Raw genomic sequence first — 21,925 nt, 5'->3', positions numbered from 1 at the left:
AGTTTTGTGGTCAGTCCAGACCACGAAAGGTACCCTCTAACCAGTGGCACCACTCACCCAAGGCCAATCTGACAGCCAACAATTCTCTATTACCGACATTGTAATTCTGATTTGCTGGGGTGAGGCATTGTTAGAGAAAGGCGAATGGATGCATCTTCCCATCCGAGGAAGAGCGCTGTGACAGAACAGCTCCGACACCGACCTCTGATGCATCCACCTCCACCATGAAGGTGGAGGGCCGGGAGTTATAAGGATGGGAGTGGTAGTAAACCTTTCTTTTAATTTAGAAAATGTGGCTTCAGCCCACGGGGACCAGTAAAACTCAGTACGGGTGGACGTGAGATCCGTCAGAGGCGCGGCAAGCTGGCTGTAGTTTTGAATGAAACCGCGATAAAAATTGGCAAACCCCAGAAACCTTTGCAATGATTTGTGGGAATCTGGGGTTGGCCAATCAGAAACTGCTCCGACCTTAACCGGGTACATGCGCACTACCTCGACCGAGACGATGAACCCCAGGAACGGAACCGATTGCACATGAAAAGCACACTTCTTCGCCTTAACGAACAGCCGGTCCTCTAGCAGTCGCTGAAGCACCTGCTTGACGTGCTGGACATGGTCCTTGATATTCTGGGAGAAGATCAGAATATAATTTAAGTAAACAAATACAAATCGGTTGACCATGTCCAGAAGCACGTCATTCATGAGCCCCTGGAAGATAGCGGGGGCACTGACCAATCCGAAAGGCATGACCGAATATTTAAAGTGCCCCCTATGGGTGTTAAAAGCCGTCTTCCACTCATCCTCCTCCCTGATCCGAACAAGGCGATAAGCATTTATTTATCTTCTCCACGAAGAACCACCCCGCACCTGCAGGGGAAGAGGAAGGGTGAATGAGACCGGCTGCTAGAGAATCATTGATGTATTTATTCATGGCCTCCCTCTCAGGAGCAAAGAGCAAATATAAATGACCTCGTAGGGGGGGAAGTACCAGGAAGCAGATCAATAGCGCAATCATACGGGTAATGAGGAAGGGTCACGGCACGGGACGGACTGAACACTGCCCTCAGATCCTGGTATGCCACAGGAACTCCGGATAAATCCGCCAGTTCAAACACAAGACTGGACAGGAGAGACAGCAGAGTTAAGACAATTAGAAAAAACAATACAGATTCCAAGCAAGAACAGAATTGATTAACCATTTAATGTGAGGATTGTGCATTACCATCCATGGATGCTGATGGAGACTGGACCAGGAGGAAGGACAGCTGTTTGGAGTCATTGCCGGAGACGAGGGTAAGCAGTTTGGTGTCCTCCCAATCTGCATGGGTTCCGCCTTGGGATTGCAGTTCCGGTATCCCGGCAGCAGGAGTGGGTGGTGGTGACGGTCAGCCGGCTTGAGATGTGGAGAACGACATCAGCTGCATCGAAGCACAAGACGCTGGTCCACTCTAATGGCTAGATCCACCAAGTGATCAAAATGGGGAGGCAAGTCCAAGGTGTGAATTTCATCCTGGATGGTATCGGGTAACCCATGCAGGAACTGATCCCACTGCGCTCGATCATTCCATTCACAGGATGCAGTGAGGGTGCGGAACTCGATGCCATAGTCCACGACTGACTGGTTACCCTGGAACAAACCGGCCAGAACCCTTGCCGCTTCACGGCCCTGGGTTGAACGATCGAAAACTCAGCGGAGCTCTGCCGAGAATTCTTGAAACGATGAGCAGCAGGCCATTGTCCCACATAGCGGTTCCCCACTCACTGGCCCTCCCAGACAGGAGCGTTATGATGAAAGCCACCTTAGCTGTTTCTGAGGGGAATGTGGCGGGCTGCAGCGAGGAAAAACAGTGAGCACTAGGAGAGGAATATGCGGCATGACCCCGCCTCACCTAAGTATGGAGCAGGAGGGCTGACATGGGATTTAGAGTGTCCAATGCTGGGGGGAACCGCTGGGGCCAGTGCGGGAGCTTCCACACTGGGACCAGTATCGGGAGACAAATGAAGTTTTTGGACCAAGGACGTGAGCTCCGCAAGCTGTGACGCTCTCTATGGCGTGGTTGGAGGCAGAGATCTGGTCCTGCTGGCGATCCAACAAAACTCCCTGCTGAGCAAGTGCAGACTGAAGGTTAACGTCCTACACTGGATCCATCCTGGCTAGGCTGTTCTGTCAAGGATGAGACCAGAGATCCAAGTGCAGAGGCAAAGTTAACAGAATTGATTAATAATAAAACAGCAGAACTGGTGAAGCGTGATGGAGACCCGGCACCGACTGTAGCATGGAGATGGAGGATGTGTTTGTAGGCTTGTGTGCGTTGTGGTAGTGTGGAGCGCAGATCCGCGAGGAATCCTCTGGAGGATAGTGTGTTCGTTGGTGTGAGAGCGTCGTGGAATTGTGGAGGGATAACCGATGAGGAATTCTCAGGTGAAGCATCAATGTGAGCGAGGCAACCAACAGGAAGGTAATCACAATCCAGGCACTACTAAGACTGGCAACCAATACAGAAAACACGAAACAGGACTAGGAGAGCAGTGAGTAACTACACACACAACAACAATCAAGCAATGAACACAAAACAGAGTGGGGTAAATATAAGCAGAAAACAAACAATGGCCAGTTGCCGCATGCCAGCTGAAAGTTGGCATGATCAGCGTTTCTATGGAAACAATCAGGGTTCCCATGGAAACGCTGATTCCGCGTGCCAGTGGCACCTAAAACACATGAAGAGAACTTACACAATAGAACAAACTGGCGGAATCACCGAGACCGTGACTATAGTATAGTAAAGTACAGTATAGTATAGTTGTATAGCATAATATAGAATAGTATATTAAAGTGTGGTATAACATAGTATAGCAACGCATAGTAAATTATAGCATAATATTGCAAAGTATAGTAGGCCTATAGCACAGTATAGTATAGAATAATAAAGTGTACTTAAGTATAGAATAAAATAGTAAAGTACTTTATAGTATTGTATACTTTAGCATAATAAAAGTATAGTATAGCATGGTATACTAAAGTATATTAAAGTATAGTTTGGCATAGTATAGTATAGTACAATATAGTAAATGTGTAGTGTGGTATAGAATAGTATAGGATAGAATAATTTAGCATAGTATTGTATAATATAGCATAGTATAGGATAGTAAGGCATACCATATTATAGTATACCATAGTAAAGTGTAATATAGTATAACTGAAGCATATTATAGTGTAGTATAGTAAATGTGTAATGTGGTATAGCATAGCATAGTATAGTGTAGTATAGTTTAACATAGTAAAGTATTGTATAATGTAGCATAGCATGGTATAGTGCTCTACAAAGACAAAACACAGTAAGTACAGCAACACTGAGGAAAAAAATGGCTTCAAAGTTTTTTGATTGTCCAGAAAAATGTGGATTATTAAATTGGTCTCGGTCTGTTTTCTGTGAATCTGAGCATAGTTGAGCTAAATGTGTCTGTCACAAAACAGATCATAGTCTCAGAGATTTGGTTTTGGTCATGACCCAATTTTGACGAAATGTGTAGTTTCTGCATTTTGCTTTGACAGGGCAGTGTCGTATAGTATAGTAAATTACATTTTCTGGCAGCCACATAAAGCCACATTAAGGCAACCTTAAAAGCACAAATATGAGCTATCTGGCAGCACTATTACCCTTAAAAAAACAAGAAAAAAAAATCTTTGAAGGAAGATAATAATCTGAAATGCATTGCCTTTTATCATATTTGAGAGCAGTTTGCTTTTATGCAGTTTTTCTTCATCTAAAAACTTTCAGGCATCACGCATGAATGTACAGGGTAATTATAGGGGAAACATGCTTTTATTTGTTGCTGTCAGGTTGAAGTGTTGTTTAGGGGATCCTGCGTCAAAGATGTCAAAAGTTTGCCTTTGTTGTTTCATCACTGCACAGCGAGAATACCATTAGCAGTAAACAGAGGCACTGGGAGACTATCACAACAAGTAAAAGCATGCCATCATGCAAGTTATTAGGTGATTATGCTTTTTATACAAATTTACCATAATGTTGGCACTCTATTCTAATGAACTCTTCCCAGAAGAGTGAAAGCTGTTAAACAAAACCAGGACTGTTTCCCTATTAATATAAATGGTTCTGAAATTAAATGCTCAACAAGCACATCTGGGTGTGGCATTTGGGTGTCCTCTTACTTTTAGCCATATAGTGAATATGATATCCTCTAGATATATAACCAGCACTCCATCCATCTTATATGGTAAAATCATATTACTCCAATCTGTGATATGTGTGCTGGTAGTTTATCATGATACAGCTAGAATAATTGAAACTACATTAAAGTTTGTTGGGTAATTTACGTTTTTGACCATTTCTACTGCCTCACAGAGCTTTACTGCCCTTTGGAGGCTTAACCTCTTAACTGGCAGACCAACCTCAGGGACGGAGTGGACACAGCTATTATAGGGAACTATAAAGGGTTGTTAACCCTTTATAGTTCAAGGTTAACCCTATAATAGCTGTGTCCACTCCGTCCCTCAGGTGGGTCTGCCAGTTAAGAGGTTTAAAACAAAGGATTTCTTTGCAAAGTAAGTTGTATTTGGCTGAATAATGCTCGTTTAGCATGCTGCTGTGCAACATTAATATCATCAGACTCCCTGTGCCATAATAGTCAGACCATATTTCAGCACCAACCTCTAATAGGAGCAAATTATTATTATAAATACACAGGGAATGAGTGAAATTTATTATCAACCATAATGATGTAATGACTCAGTTAGTCAGTTCCTGGAGTAATGTACATAATTTATGATCCATGGAAAGACATTTTTAATCTCCACATTCGTCTGTAGATTCAGACATCAAAGCAGGAGAGATGTTCCGTCTTCTTGTTAAAGATCTAACTGGATAATGTCTTCATTTTATGATGATTTACCTTCTGAAAATGACAGATTAAATAATTGACTGGTACTGAAATGTCCACATTAGATGGAATATTTAAAGTACATAATTGTGAGTATGCAGTAAGATTGCCCAATATTGATGTACTTTCTATAACATCATAAAATTGCATCTTGATACCACACACCCCTGTCACGTACTGTTTGTTTTAACATGACAACATCTATCTGAATGTATTACCTAAAATGTAAAAAAAAAAAAAAAAATCATAATTCACATTTGGATTCATATCTTTAAAAACTACTACAGCGTCAACCATGTAATTATTTTTTCCAACTTAAAACGCCGAAAAAGAACCATCCAACATAGTCTCATGGCAATTCGTTATAATTCATAAGAGATGACAGAATCATAAGATATCGTACGACTCGGCTCGTACGAAAGGGTACGACTTTCATTGCCAAAGAGACCAACCAATCAAACTGAATTTCACATTGATACAATACAGGCATTACATTTTAGCTAACCTCCTATCCAACACTTTATTTTATGAAAGGAAACATCTGTGAACAAATTTGGTTATTCATTCCACGAGTATGCATTAGAAATGATGTATTCTAATAACCTGTAGGGCCCTGTTTTAAGAGCACTAACGCCAAGCACAGCGCTAGGCAATAAATCATAACATTACTGAGTGCACTTTTATTTGTCATGATAATAATGTGGCAATGCAAAAATCTTAATGGTCTCAAATAGGCTTCCATTTCTTTTTTCAAAATATAATTTCTTACTTGCTCTTTTAATTTTGGCCTGAAATAAGCTTGATGGGTTTTGTGAGAGATTCACCCTAATAGGAAATGTCAATTAGGCATTTAAATGAGTAAGTTGTTCTTTTCTGTTTTTATGACATAGGGCTTTTCACTGTTCTGCTCCTCCATTAAACGCCTGCCGATGCTCAAATGCCAACATTGTTTTCGATTATTATCCAAGGCGTAAGTCATTAATTACCCCCTTATTTGCATTTGAGCACACACACCCCCTTTCCCGATCATCAAACGCCTCTGCATGTCAAACGACACATGCTTTCACATGCTAACATGGCTGGATTTGTCAATATGGTGCATTTATGACAGCTGACACGCCTGTACTGCTCTGACATTCAATGCTGACTGTCTTTCTCTTTGAATATCAGAGAAATACTGAGGGGGATGAGTGCTACAGAAGGCCATGAGATGAGAGATAAAAGATAATTATGCCAAAAAAAAAAATAATTATGCAAAAACAACAACAAAAAACAAAACAAACATAGTATACAATACATCTGGTGGATTTTCGTGCCGGCAAAAAGCACAAGTACGAGTGTTTGCGCTGTCTGTGGGTGTATGTGCGCACATTGTGGCTGAATTGTACAGTATGTTTATGAAGTGCAGCAAAGTGCAATTTGTAAATTGTAAGGATGTAAAACACAAATTCTCTGATTCAAATTTCTGCTATAATATACTATAATGCTATAAAACTGCAATTAAAAAGGGGTCAGTCAAATAAAAAAAACTTTAACCAATTATTTATACATTTCAAAACATTTATAAACGTTTATTGAAACATTTCTACAGATTTAGATTTATGATCATAAAATACATACTGTATATGAAAGCTGTCCTTGTAAAGAAATTACTGCACTCCTGAAATAATAGCATACAAAAGTATAAAGTACTAGTACTATTAAAGTACTATTATTAGTATTAGTATTAGAAGTAGTATTAGTATTGTGACACTGCCACATTAGGACAATACTTATACATGTGCAATCAGTTATTTTACCGAAAAGAAAAATGAGAAAAGGGTAAATTACTGATAAAAGTGTGTATATGTTTAATTTAACATTTGCTATTATGTCCTAATTTAAGTTTCATGGTATTTCATAAACTGGTAAATGTGAGTTGGGTTGACATAACATTATATCATTGCTGTAATTTATATTATATTTCTGAGCATTATTTAATTGTGGGAAAAACCAGGGACTTTTAAATATTGTACTGCCTTCCTGTAGAGGGAAGGAGGACTTTAATATTGATGGTAGAGCCACCTGAAATGGAAGGCCTACCTGAGTACCAAGGGAGTCAAGGAGAGCACATGGGATTTTCCTAGCGTTAAATATCTGGAGGATTACCTGTTTTGGTTTTTACTCTCTCTCTGCCCTAGTTGGTCCTGTTTCGTGTTTTCCGTATTAGTTGCCAGTCTTCGCCGTAGTGGTTACCTTCCTGTTGGTTGCTTTGCTCGCCTTGATGCTTCACCTGAGAATTCCTCATCGTTTATCCCTCCACACTTCCATGACGCACTCATGCCAACGAATACACTATCCTCCAGAGGATTCCTCGCGGATCTGCGCTCCACACTACCACAACGTACACAAGCCTACAAACACACCCTCCATCTCCACGCTGCAGTCGGTGCCGGATATCCATCACACTTCACCAGCTCTGTTTTTTTTTAATAAATTCTGTTAACTTTGCCTCTGCACTAGGATCTCTGGTCTCATCCTTGACAACTATACTATGCCAAACTAAACAATACTACACTACACTGCACTATACTATATTATCCTATAATAATACCTCTAATGGTAAAGTAATTTTATGTTGTTTACAAAGTTATTTAATTTTCAACTTTAGAATTTTCATTGATTATGTCATATGTAATATGTCAGTGATACTTTTATAAAAATGACTGTGGTTTTACCATAGTACTGTGATATCAGATGGTAATATTATGGTACTTTGATACAAAAAGTACCATGTACCATGAGTGATTACAATATTTATGTACCATGGTTTGCACTTGGTACTCCATGGTACTGCCATGGTACATGTCCAAAAAGCATGATATCACTATGGTACCATGTCCAAAATCATGGTATTATCTTGGATTTTGAACATGTACTGTGGTAATACCATGATACCATGGTACTTTAATGTTTGGGTATCTGTTCCTCAGTGGGCCTTATATCACAGAAAGGAGCCAAAACTCACAGTGATTCACGAGAAACAAAACAATCCCACAGTTTCCCTAAAACAAATTTAAAGTTCTGTCATGTCTTCCAGTCTATTTTCTATATATAAAAAACATTGTTTTCCAATAAAGAAGTATAGCTTATATTTTAATGAAAAAAGAACTAAACAGTTTTCAGAACAAATTCTCTGACATTACCACACTGTTCTCTGCTTAAATATACAATAATGCATAAATCATCTACTCATAGTGTATATTTACTATAAGCATACACTCATTTACCCACTAACGTTCAAGAACATAATTCTGACCAATCAGAATGACCCTGAATGGCCACGACCAATAGGATGTTAATTTATATCATGACACAAAATGTCAAATCACTCAATAAACTTTCACTGGAAGTCTTTCATACAGGAAATCCTTTAATGCAAATAGCTGACCTGAGCTCGAACAAATGCTCTTATGCGGGAGTCATGTAATACTTTCATAAGTCCCTGTGAATATAGTTGACCTTTTCACAAGTGAATTATAAGGGCACAGATCCATATGCATCGCCATGGATTATAAAAGACCCTTATCTGCTTGAATATGGCTGATTTCTGGTAGACTGGAATGTATATACCCCGAGGGATATTTGAGAAGGGTTCCACATCTGCTGCATTTGCGAATGTGAGCATTTGGAGATTATCAGTATTTTTAACATTGTCATAGAGAACGGCAGACAGCATAACCCCAACTTCACCCCAAATACCAGGCGAGGCAGGCTAAATCTTAGCTCAATTTACACACACAACAAAAACATTCAGGATTGCTTACATTTATTAATTTAGCTGCTTGTTTTATTCCAAAGTGACTTACAAGTGTGGAATAGCACATGCTACAGGACAGAAAAGGATATATTTTTTGCCTTGCAATGCTTTTTCCTGCCCTTGCTCAGCTTGGAGGACTCGGTAATTGGAAAGATAAAATCAATAACAATTGAGGATAAGATATGTGCACACACACGCTCACATACACACAATAATACCAGAAAAGAGTGGCAGGAAAACTAGACAAATAATTCCTCACCAGACAGCACACATGACAGAATCAATCAATTTATCGGAGACCTGCTGTCCTCAAACAGGTTAGTTATAACAACGGAACTCATAATAATTCTATCTATCTATTTGTCTGTTTGTCTGTCTGTCTGCTTATCTATTTGTCTGTCCGTCCATCCATCCATCCATCCATCCATCCTTTTAAAATGAACAACGATTCATTTTAAAAGGATGAATCGTTTTTAGTGTAAAGAAAATTAGCATGTTTTAAGCTTAAGATGCACTGTAACATTATCTTAATGTCAATTAAGCACATTTACTCCCCAAACTCCCATTACTGTAATGCAATTTTTTTTTTTTTTTTTTTTATAATTATGGCTGTGAATCAATTACAGTTTTTCTCAATCACTTTGGCTCATTGATTGAAACAGTCTTAACATTCTCTAAACTGTAAGTGCAATTGTCACAACTTTTTTATGGGACATCACAACTCTACTGCATGTCTGCAAAATGTAGTAACTCACCCAAAATATTTAATTCATGCTTCAAAACCTACAGTAGTTATTGTGTCAGTAAACTGGCCAATGCCACCAAAATGAAAAGTTTTTTTGTCATCGTGTGAGCCGTACTGGTCAAAATGTTTAGATGTTTTTTCACCATGGCAGTCAACCCTGGAAATGTTTGTTATACACAGATTTCATTTTTGTTCTACTTTTTTGTTGACACTGACTGCTTACTGTACAATACAAGAATGCCAGTTTTGTCTAGCTGAATGCAATTGTGTATCACACTGAGCTTTTTAGATACCGATTTCAACAGTAGGTAAAAGTTTACTGGGAAAAGTCAATACTATACAATACTGTAGAACACAGAAAAAGGATAATTATAATTTAATTTATAATTTATAATTATAATTATAATTTTTATAATTGTATTTATTTATCACATGTTATACATTTGCACATATACAGTGAAATTCTTTTTTTTTCCACATATCCCAGCTAAGCTGGGGTCAGAGTGCAGGGTCAGCCATGATACAGCGCCCCTGTATATGCACATTTGTATGTATACATAAATGTATTTTTGTAGCAATGTGTTACATGTAAACAGAAAATGTACGTTTGCATGTCGATTTTTACACATTTCTTACATGTAAGAAATTTGCTCCTAATGGGAGCAGCTGAAAGAAGAAGAACAATATTTGATACATGTAATGGGAGCCAGCTGATAGATAGCTGTGCAATGTGTATAAACCTCACTCTCCTGACCTCAAGAGGTGCACTAGCGACTGACGCTAGGGGCTTTAGCCTCCTTGTTAGCACACCCACCTCCCATGCCGGAGACACGGGTTCAAGTCCGGTACGGAGCAGGCAGAACAGGAGCATCGCAATGGTGCCATGACCCGGATGGGACTGAGGTTTAGAGGGGTGAGTGTAAGGGGAGCCAGATGATAGACAGCTGTGCAATGTATATATAAACCTCACTCTCCTGACCTCAAGAGGTGCACTAGCGACTGACATTAGAGGCTGTAGCCTTTAGCCTCCTTGTTAGCGCACGCGCCTCCCATGCCGGAGATGCCAGTTCAAGTCCCGTACGGAGCGGGTAGAACAGGAGCGTCACATACAGTATATCTATACATGCCATAAAATCAGTGGACGTTTTGGAATCACAATTTGGGCAAAATCTTCTGGTGTTTTCCAGTGGACTCTTTTTAATTATAGGATCAAATGGACAGATTCAATTCATATCCAACTTTATTGGCAAGAGCAACTTAAAGAAATGTTATAGGTTCAACACAAATTAAGCTAAAACCGACAGCATTTGTGGTATAATTGCCACAAAAATGCATTTCAACTCATTCCTCCTTTTCTTTAAAAAAAAAAAAAAAAAAAGAAAAAAGCAAAAATCGAGGTTACAGTGAGACACTCACAATGGAAGTGAATGTGGCCAATTTTTGGAGGGTTTAAAGGCAGAAATGTGAATCTTATAATTTTATAAAAGCACTTACATTCATTCTTCTGTTAAAACTCATGTATTATTTGAGCTGAAAGGTTTTTAAAATCGTAATTTTTTACAGTCATTTTTGGGTTTTAGGATTTGTTGACATTACATCGTCATGGTATCGAAGTTGTAAAATTGGCCATAATTTTACACAGAAAAGGTTAGCAAGTGATTTTATCACACTAAAATCATGTTTGCATGCATATTGTTTATGCTTTATGGCTATACTTTTGAAACAGTGAGTATTTTAACATTCAAAAATTGGCCTCCATTCACTTCCATTGTAAATGCCTCATTGTAACCCAGATTTTTTATTTTTTATTTTTTTTTAAAGAAAAGGAGGGATGAATCAAAATTAATTTTTGTGGTAATTAACATTATGCCACAAATGCTGTCCATTGAGCTTAACTTGCACTGAACCTGGAACATTCCTTTAAGTGTACATTGCCAATGCATTATTACAGTAGATATTACAGTAGATATAAAACATTGAATGCTGAAGTTAAATTTTTTGAAGTTTAAAATCTCAAAACTGTTATTTTCTCTAGCTATCGTTCAGTCTCTACAAGTACACCTGGCTGTAGCTTGCTGAACGTCCAAGTTCTTCTGGTCTCTATTGCGCACATGATGGGTCTCACTCGGGCAGTTTGACTTTTGAAATGGGTTCAGATTAAAGTAAGATTTAAATAAATGTGTTTTTACGTGATGCAACGAGATTGTCACGAACGCCACCTCTGAAAATCCTCTCGTCTGCCACCGGAGGCCTCTCTCGCCTGAGTTTTAGCAATTGGACTGATTGCACACACACCTGTTCCCCATTTCACGGACTATTTAAGCACTGAGCAAGCTAGGTCCGTGCGAAGTCTTGTTTTGCTACGGCTACATTTCTGAGCGTTTCTCCCACAATTACTGCCTGCCTTCTGACCCTGCCTTGTTTATCTGGATATTGTAGTTGTCTGTCTGCTGCCTGCCCTGACCTTCTGCCTGTTATGACCACGATTACTGCTCTTTCTATGTTGTTGTTGTTATTCTCTGTATTTCGACCCACGCCTGTTTGTATTCTGATTCTACTGTTGTTTAATAAACCGCACATGGATCTAAATAATCCCAGTTCGTCCGAGCCATCATTACAGAGATACAGATACGTATCTGGTATCTGCACGTCTGGTTCACTGCTTGCAGGTGAAGTCTTCATTCTCCATACAGTATACACTCCTGTGTTTATTATGCCCAGGACACGAGTCGTCCATAATGAATAAACATGCACTGTTTCACAGAATCAGTTTCTGTGCTAGGATGTGCAGTCGAGTCGAGTGTGCACCTCCTGCAAATTTACATATGCCAATTTTAGCCACAGAAAGTGTGTAAAAACATTCATGAAGTTTCACCCATTTAACAAATGTGCCAGATTTTGTTTATGGCAGGCAGCAGATGCCCTAACAACTAGGGACACCTTTCTTCTATTGCGTGAAGTTTCAGGAAGTAAACAAATGGCAGTAATTTTTTTTTTTTTTTACCTGGACATGTTTTCCCCAATTAGTGCATGGCATAAAGTGCCTCTATAGGAGATTTTACTTCATCAAAATGGTATAGTAATGTAAAACACATGCATTGATTTCATTTCCTCATCATCAGAGACTCATTGCTGTATGTTTCACCTCCCATTGATCTCACATGCCAGTCTGATATTGATTGAAATGGAAGCGATTATGTCGGTAGTCATTATGAGCCTTAGAATCAGACCATTAAAGAGAGAGAGAGAGAGAGAGAGAGAAAGAGGGTATAGCACTGTCTGTAACTAGGAGTAACTAACAGATATAGACCAGTGTTTCAGCCACATCAGGGTGATATTAAGACCACAAACACAGACTAATTAAACACATTCCATATGCAACACACACACAGAAACAGAAATGGTCTATTTGGAAGGGGTAATTTCAGTGGAATCTTCTCTCTGGCGGGCTCGCTCATCCATCTCCCGGACTGCTCTTTGTAGAGCCGAGGAGGGCGGGGCCGGGCTGGAATGAGACACACCCGGTCCCCAATCAGCCTGATGGGGCGCGCGAGGGATAAAGGCGGCCGGGGACGACAGTTCGAGAGAGAGAGAATTACAGACAGCTGTGCTGTGTTTTTAGTTGTGTGTTTTTGGTTAATAAATTATTATTTAAGTTGTCAAGCCGGTTCTCGCCTCCTCCTTTCCACTGAACCCCCTTACACTCTTCATTTGGACAGTGTCAATATAATGGGAGGGAGTTAGCTTGGATCCCCCTTTAAGGTCTATTCTATAAAACACAGTTTGACTGCTGCCATTATTTCAATACCAGCTGTATGAGTTCTGTGATTTAATTCTGTACTATTATTTATGCTAGTTTGACTTGTTGAATTAATGTCACCTGTTTATTTATTCTTGTATTCTGTCTTGCTGTTTGCTTGGTGATTACTGAGTTTTGTTTATTTTGCCACTTTTTTCAGGTACATTTCTTAGTATGGCACACTGTGGTGGTGGGGGCGTGGTCGAGCGCCGGCTTGTGAATGGAGAGGAAGATCAGGAGGTGAGAACGGTAAGGATCATCACCTGTCAATTATTGTCTCTAACAGCTGTTTGTCATTGCAGTGAGAGTTGGAGACGGATTTAAGGGCGAGCCAGACGCCAGTGAGAGAGAGCCACGCGCACACACCCCAACACGTGCTGTTCCTGTGAACATTGAGTTCCCACTGAAAAGCGTGGTTTTTGAGTTAAAATAAAAATAACTTTGAGTTGGATTCGCCGTCTCCCGCTTCCTCCTTTCACCTCTTTGCGAACCTGTCACGCACACACATTACAAGATTTTTGTATTTTCTGAAGAAAATCACGCTGCGCCTTCAGTAAACACCCATTTTGTGCTGTGTAGGATTATCCATGAACGAAGCCATCAAATGAACACCACATTCCACAGATCAGAGAGCTCCCCCACCGAGCCATTAGAGAGTCCTAAAAACGAATCCATGGCACCTAAATTGCTGAAGGAGACCGTCTCTCCCATGCCTGCTTAATCTCAAACTAGGGTTTGTAATGACGGAGCTGACCAATAAAGAAAACACTTCTTTGTTCCACAAACTTAAACCCTCTGTAAGACCAAATGGCCAAGTAACACCTTGTGACCTTAATGCATAAATCTGCGGCCATATCAGGAAACGGAGACTCGTGAAGACAGTCCCAAGGCCCGAAATCAACATAGACCTAACACAGTGACATTTGTTCCTCTCCTGGACACCTCCTCTCCCCATCTGCACATTCTCTCTTAGCTCGGCAGAGACTGCATGGACCCACAATGTATACAAAACCTAGCCTTGCTAGATTATCCTGAAAATGACTTTATGACCTGTGATCACTTTTATAACTGACAAATTAATGATTATAGCCTGATGTACCTTTTAAAATGTGTAGTGATTTGTAATCACTTATAACTGACAAATCAATGATTATAGCATGATTTACCTTTTAAAATATGTGTTGTGATTTGTAATCAGGGATTTTCATGTTGTTACTTGCATGTGTAATATTCATGAAAGCATGTCACATTTAGTATGTAAATGCTTGCTTGTTGACGTAGAGAATGTTGATGACAACGAATGTCATGTCTCTTGCACTGTTTTCAAGATATAAAAGTTCATGAGTAAACATGCACTATTTTTGAGCGGGAGTTGAAAGGATCCTTCACACAAAGGATCGTAAATCAACTTTGAAAAGGACAGACCAGTCGACCATGTGACTCTGAAAAGTCACTTCTGATTGGCTCAGGACACCTTTGAGGTGTGGCCAATTTCAAATGTTTCCAAAACAGGAAAAACTCCCTCTTAGAACTCGTCTGCTCTCTTGGAATACTCTCTTGGTCCTGTCCCTTGGTCTCCTCTCTTCGTCTCTCTTGCTCTTCAGCTCCGCAGCCTCCGTGCCATGTAGAGTCCAAGGAAAACTTGGGACTCTAAGTTCCGAGGAAGCCTCTCACTCTCCGCTCTACGGTTCACACACCAAACGGGAGTCGCGTGTCGCGAGTCCTCCTTGCGGAATGCCTCGCTTCAAAGACTACCTCACCATCCATCCAGACAATAACTATCAGCGATCATTACAGAGTCCAAGACATTGACGGAACGTACTTTCGACAAAGAGCTAAAGAACCAAGCAACACAAAGAACGCAACGCAAGGAAATGCAACGACACGCAAGTACATCTCCAGACTTTTGCTCAAAGTACTGGTGTATTATTTAAATACTTTGGGTAATCCGATTGCAAATCGATGTAGACTCAAAGAAGGATAAATGGTTCTTAAGGCACTGTCAACAGACTCCATAAGGTTCATTTTCTCTGTATTGATCATTTACTTCACATTCTGTCACTACTCACCAACCTGTTTCATGTTGTATGTGTTAGATTAGTTTTATGTTTAGAATAGCAATAAAGTTTGTCTGTATTCAAAGATAATTTGACTGTGGTATATTTTAATAAATAATCTCATCCCTGTTTTTAAAAGATTTCGCTTCAAAGCTATACCTAAATATGTGTGATATTATTTTCAATAAGCCATGAGAATAATATCACTCCAATAAGTGAATTAATCATAATTCCCTTATTAAAGCTAATTCCTTACAACAGAAATTGTTACAGATACTACGAGACGTTTTATTACGATTTTAATGGTGGAGAATTTTATTCAGACAAATAATCTAGTTATTTGTCATTTGTCTAATTTATAATGGTTGTTGAATGCGACTAATTCCATTATAAATTTCCTTACATAATAATGTAGAATAAGAACAGTTTAATTTAATTCCTAGCTCACACATACAGTGGCATGCAAAAGTTTGGGCACCCCTGGTCAAAATTTCTGTTTCTGTGTATAGTTAAGTGAGTAGAAGATGAACTGATCTCCAAAAGGCATAAAGATGAAACATTCTTTTCAACATTTTAAGCAAGATTAGTGTATTATTATAGTTTTGTAAAATTTTAGAGTGAAATAAAAGGAAAGGAGCACCATGCAAAAGTTTGGGCACCCTAAGAGATTTGAGCTCTTAGATAACTTTAACCAAAGTCTCAGATCTTAATTAGCTTGTTAGGGCTACAGCTTGTTCACAATCATCATTTAGAAAGGCTACGTGGTCCAAATTTCAAAGCTTCATAAATACCCTGACTCTAATAACCTTGTCCCAGCAATCAGCAGCCATGGACTCCTCTAAGCTGCTGCCTAGCACTCTGAAAATTAAAATAATTGATGCCCACAAAGCAGGAGAAGGCTATAAGAAGATAGCAAAGTGTTTTCATGAGAATGATAAATGTAAATGTAAATGTTTTCAGGTAGCCCTTTCCTCGGTTCATAATGTAATTAAGAAATGGCAGTTAACAGGAACGTTGGAGGGAAAGTTGAGGTATGAAAGAACAAGAAAACTTTCAGAGTGAACTGCTCTTAGGATTGCTAGAAAAGCAAATCTAAACCCCGTTTGACAGCAAAAGACCTTCAAGAAGATTTAGCAGACTCTGGATTAGTTGTGCACTGTTCTACTGTGCAGCAACACCTACACAAATATGAACTTCATGGAAGAGTCATGAGAAGAATACCTTTCCTGCATCCTCACTACAAAATTCAGTGTCAGAAGTTTGCAAATTAACGTCTAAACAAGCCTGATGCATTTTGGAAAAAAGTCCTGTGGACTGAGGAAGTTCAAATATAACTTTTTGGCCACAATGAGCAAACTTATGTTTGGAGAAAAAAAGGGTGCAGAATTTCATGAAAAGAACACCTCTCCAACTGTTAAGCATGGAGGTGGATTGATCATGCTTTGGGCTTGTGTTGCAGCCAGTGCCATGGGGAACATTTCACTGTTAGAGGTAAGAATTAATTTAATTAAATACCAGCAGATTTTGGAAGCAAACATCACACCATCTGTAAAAACGCTGAAGATGAAAAGAGGATTGCTTCTACAACAGGATAATGATCCTAAACACACCTCAATATCCACAATGGACTACCTCAAGAGGCGCAAGCTGAAGGTTTTGTCATGGCCTTCACAGTCCCCCGACCTAAACGTCATCAAAAATCTGTGGATAGACCTCAAAAGAGCAGTGCATGCAAGATAGCCCAAGAATCTCACAGAACTAGAAGCCTTTTGTAAGGAAGAATGGGTGAAAATCCCCAAAACAAGAACTGAAAGCTGGATACAAAAAGCGTTTACAAGCTGTGATACTTGCCAAAGGGGGTGTTACTAAGTCATTACCATGCAGAGTGTCCAAACTTTTGCTTTGGGCCCCTTTTCCTTTTTTGTTATTTTGAAACTGTAAAAGTTCAAAATGGAAATAAAAAAAAGTAATATTGTTTAAAATATTAAAGAAATGTGTCATCTTTAACTTTATGCCTTTTGGAAATCCGGTCATATTTTACTCACTAAGCTATTCACAGCAACAGAAATTTTGACCAGGGGTGCCCAAACTTTTTGCATGCCACTGTACTGTTTCCCTACATATAATGGTGGAGGTACGCAGGCACTTTAACCAATCCCATGGACCTTTATACTACCAAATTCACTACAGCTGCACATGCTGACGCTACTCCTGCCAACAAGACAAATAAACAGTTTAGAACGTTCGTTTCGACATGTCCATTGTAGACAGCCTCAAGCCATTGCGGCGTGACGTGACATTGTTCGCATCTGTTGTAGACAGGGTGTTACTCATTGGCACAATATTAGCAGTCCATTGATCACTCCTTGTGGGATTTGAACCCACAACCTTCTAGTTGCCATCCCAGATCACCAACCACAAAACCACACCACCTGCTAACCCCCGCTAACTAATAAGCGAGTGAACGTTTTTGGGTGATGCGAAGAGATACAGCAGCATTCCATATCTCTCGCACGCCTGGTTATGCTTGCGGGTGAAATCTTCATTATCCGTACGGTAAATCCACTCCTGCGTAATGAATAAGCATTCACTGATTCACGCCATAAATTTCTGTGTTAGGATGTGCAGTTCAGTTAAGCGAGTACCTTCTGAAAATGTATTATGCCAATGTTAGCCACAGAAAGTGGCGAAAAACATACGTGAAGTTTCACCCATTGTACAAAGGTGCCTGGGTTTGTTTCTGGCAGGCAGTAGATGCCCTAACCCCGGCCCCACCCTAATCGGAGCCTGTAAGGCTGAGTAGCCTGCCAGGAACTACTCGGGAGGGACACATTTCTCCTATTGCATGAAGTTTCAGGAAGTAAAAAACAAAATAGAAGCTGCATTAATATACACTGCCAGGCAGGGCCGTTTCTAGGCATAGGCGAACTAGGCGGTCACCTAGGTTGCCACCTGAAAAAAAAAGTTGCATACTCTAATATTTCATTGGACCGCCTTTAGCTTTGATTATGGCACGCATTCGTCACGCCATTGTTTCAACAACCTTATGCAACATCACAACATTTAATTCCATCCAGAGTTGCATTAATTTTTTCTGCATTAAAATGGCCAATTCATGTGTGAATATGATTCCACATGCTCCCTGAACCACTCTTTCACAATTTGATCACAACGATGAATCTTGGCATTGTCGTCCTGGAATATACCCTTGCTGTCAGGGAAGAAAAAATCCATTGATGGGATAGCCTGGTCGTTCAGTACATTCAGGTAGTCAGCCGACTTCATTTTATTACCGCATAACGTTGCTGAGCCTAGACCTGACCAATTCAAGCAACCCCAGATCATAACACTGCCTCCAGAGACACTATGCATGATGGGTGCATCGCTTCATGCACTTCCCTTCTTACCCTGACACACCCATCGCTTTGGAATAGGGTAAATCTGGACTCATCAGACCACATGACCTTTTTCCCATTGCTCTACAGTCCAATCTTTATGCTCCTTAGCAAGTTGAAGTAATTTTTTTCTGATTAGCCTCACTAACAAGTGGTTTTCTTGTGGCCACACAGCTGTTTAGTCACAATCCTGTTCTTGTCGCATTGTGCATGTGGAAATGTTCTTACTTTCACTATTAAACGTAGCCGTGAGCTCTACTGTCGATGTTTTAAAATGTGACTTTACCACGAGTTTTAGTGATCTCCAATCACGTTCATTGAAGATTTTCATTGAAGAGCTGATGGTTCACCACTATCCATCCAGGTTTTAATACTGCATTGGACAGAAATTAGAAGCTACACACTGCATCAGTTAGGGATTAAAGAATTGTTGCCAGCTGAAACCTATTAATCACTGCAGTAATGATCCAATCATAGGCTCTAAGTATCTGCTTATTCAAATCCAAACGCGACAGGGTAGAGGGTTGGAAAACATGGTCGTTCTCAAGAGAACCAGGCTCAGTGGTTTTCACGGCACCAAGGATTCATAAATCAAATATTTTGAGTTGCCTAATATCATTTAGTACCAGGAGAGGCTTCCAGGGCCAACACTGTATGTGTAATAAACGTAAAACCCAGCAGCATCAAACTACTGCAGTGTCTTTACCACACAACACAAAAAGCAGACAATCTCTCAAACCATTGGATCTCTACAGGTGGGAAATCCCTCGTGACAGGGGGAAAAACAATGCTTAATGCAAATAATCAAATGCAGCTCATCAATTGTGCATAGTTAGGCTATTTAAAAGGAAGGAGAAATTGCTTCCCATATCTTTTGTTGTTGATGTCAAAGACTGTGTGTCCAATCAAACTCTATGGTATACCATACAGGAGTATATTTTGGTGCAAATTCCTCTGTCATTTGGTAATATGGCTAAAGCAAATACCATTTTTTTCGCCAGTGTTTTTTCCATCACGCAAAATGGTACATTTTCCTATTTAACCTACACTGTAAAAAGTGGTTACCTGCAGTTGTTAGGTGCTTTTTCTGCTTGATTTAACCCTTAAAAATACTTAAATATGTATTCAGGTTGATTTAGCAATATTAAGTAAAAATTTTCTTGAATAAAACCAGTTAATTTAGATGTTACCACATGAAGCTCATTCTTTGGGTTACCTGACATTTTTACTGCGTATATCATGTTAATCATTTTTCATTCATTGTAGTATTAATTTAATGTTTGATTTTAAGGACATTTCCTTTTGTCAGTTACAAAACCAGTTGACAATCACTGTCTTTTACTATTATTACACTGAAGAAAAAAAAAAGTAACCAAAATTTGCTTCATATGTTTACATCTAAATTAACTTTATTTAAGTAACATATATATTTACGTCTTAATCAAACATAGGCTACACCTTTTGGTTATGGCAGGTAGAAAAAGCTCATTAAGGGAAGAACTGTGTGTTACTATTTTGTACAGTGTAGTTCAAAGACATGCCACAAACTAGTTAGTGTTTGTCATTTTAAATTATTTAAGATTATTTAAGGCTGACAAACAGTGGAGTCCAAAAATCTGAGACCATGTTGAAAATCTGGGATTCAATTAAAATTTAAACCTGGAAATAAATGAAGTGTTAAGATTTTGAAAAATTGAAAAGAAAGAAACATTATCCTGTAAAATTAAGAAGAAATGTTTTCAAATCAGCACTATTTCTTGGTCACTAAATAAGAAAATATGTGCCATTGACCATGTTAACTCAGATTTCTTTGCTTCTGCTGAAGCACACAAGACTTGTGGAGTCCATTCCAGCTCAAGTGCATGCAAAAGGTGGACCATTTTCAAGTCAACTTTTCACTCAAATTGTTTTGTTGATAATATCATTTGAAATACAAACTGTTTCCCATTAAATTACAAAAGAATACTAAACAGAATTATTTTCACTAGGGGTCTTAGACCCACTGTATGTTCCGAAAGCAACAGATTTCATTGGTCGTCTCACCTAAGTGCTCAGTCGCTGTCCGCGGTGCTGAATTGACGGAATGTCGCTTTTAATCCAGCAGAAGTCGGAAACCTGTTCAAATTCTGATTCCATGAGGCTTCACAGTATTAATATCCAACTCGTGTAGTGAAACATCATGCACTGTAGCTCTGGATAAGCATAATGTCGAGAATAAAAGACTTAGAAACAAACGTTCATGAATAGAAAAAGCCCCTTTGGTTTCCAGCGCGACTAACCGCACGAGCTTACAGCTGCACTCGAATGAAATCCCAATGCAACCCGCCGCTCTCTCTCTCTCTCTCTCTCTCTCTCTCTCTCTCTCTCTCTCTCTCTCTCTCTCACACACACACAAACACACACAAACACGCGCAGGTCTCTCTCTCTCTACTTTAATTCAGTGTATGCTTTATTGCATGACCAAAACTGTACATTTGTATTGCCAAAGCTGTGCAAAAAGTAAAATAAAAATAACAGTGCAATATTATAAGGCAATATAGTATTATAGCCTATTATAAAATAAAATACAAATTATTTACAGTAAATATAAATAATAACAACAACAACAGTAAATAAAAATATTATTTGTTCTGCTGCTTTGCCATTGTCCTGACTTACATTTTTTTAAATATTTTTTTTAATTGATTATTTAAAAACAGACAATTTAAGTGAACTGAAAGTGCAAAAAAGTAAAAAAAAAAAAAAAAACATTAGTGCAAATGGAATAAACAAATATAAGCCTATTATAAAATAAAAAACTATTTGCATTTCCTGAGGTAAATACATGTACTTTACAGTACCAAAAAATATGATCATAATAATAATAATCTTCATAATAATAATCATAATAATAAATTAAATTAAAATAAAAAAGTCGTTGTGATGACTATATATTAGAATTGTTTTAATCTATTATTATTATTTTATTTCTGTATTATATTAGATTATGTTTAGGCTGGGCAATTTCAAGATTGCATATTAGGACAACAAACAACAGATTTTTTATTATCCTCCTCATGTATATAATGAAACAAATTATATAGAAGATGATATTTGGCAGTAAATGCATAATTGAGTTTGTGTATAATTAAATGCATAATGCATAACTGCATTTAGTTTTGCACCAAATATCTCCAAATAGTTTTGCTTTATGCTGGTGTTACTGACTGTAGATCTGATATTTTTTTGTCA

The 21,925-nt window shown here is 38.8% G+C and overlaps 1 protein-coding gene across 2 annotated transcripts in view; it reads right to left on the bottom strand.

The window, feature by feature from the left end:
* Positions 1–21,925, bottom strand: part of LOC127415553 (NADH dehydrogenase [ubiquinone] 1 beta subcomplex subunit 1-like) — a 226,033-nt gene that overhangs the window by 174,039 nt on the left and 30,069 nt on the right. Inside the window, exon 1 of one of the 2 annotated variants that reach the window (XM_051654339.1) lies at positions 21,324–21,328. The exons of the other annotated variant lie outside the window; for it this stretch is intronic. The gene's annotated coding sequence lies outside the window, so the exon portion shown is untranslated. Of the gene's footprint in view, positions 1–21,323; positions 21,329–21,925 lie in introns of those variants that run through there. 2 annotated transcript variants of the gene reach the window in all.

This window comes from Myxocyprinus asiaticus, chromosome 25, assembly GCF_019703515.2.
Source record: "Myxocyprinus asiaticus isolate MX2 ecotype Aquarium Trade chromosome 25, UBuf_Myxa_2, whole genome shotgun sequence".
NCBI lineage: Eukaryota > Metazoa > Chordata > Actinopteri > Cypriniformes > Catostomidae > Myxocyprinus > Myxocyprinus asiaticus.
This window is presented reverse-complemented; position numbering and strand designations above follow the sequence as displayed.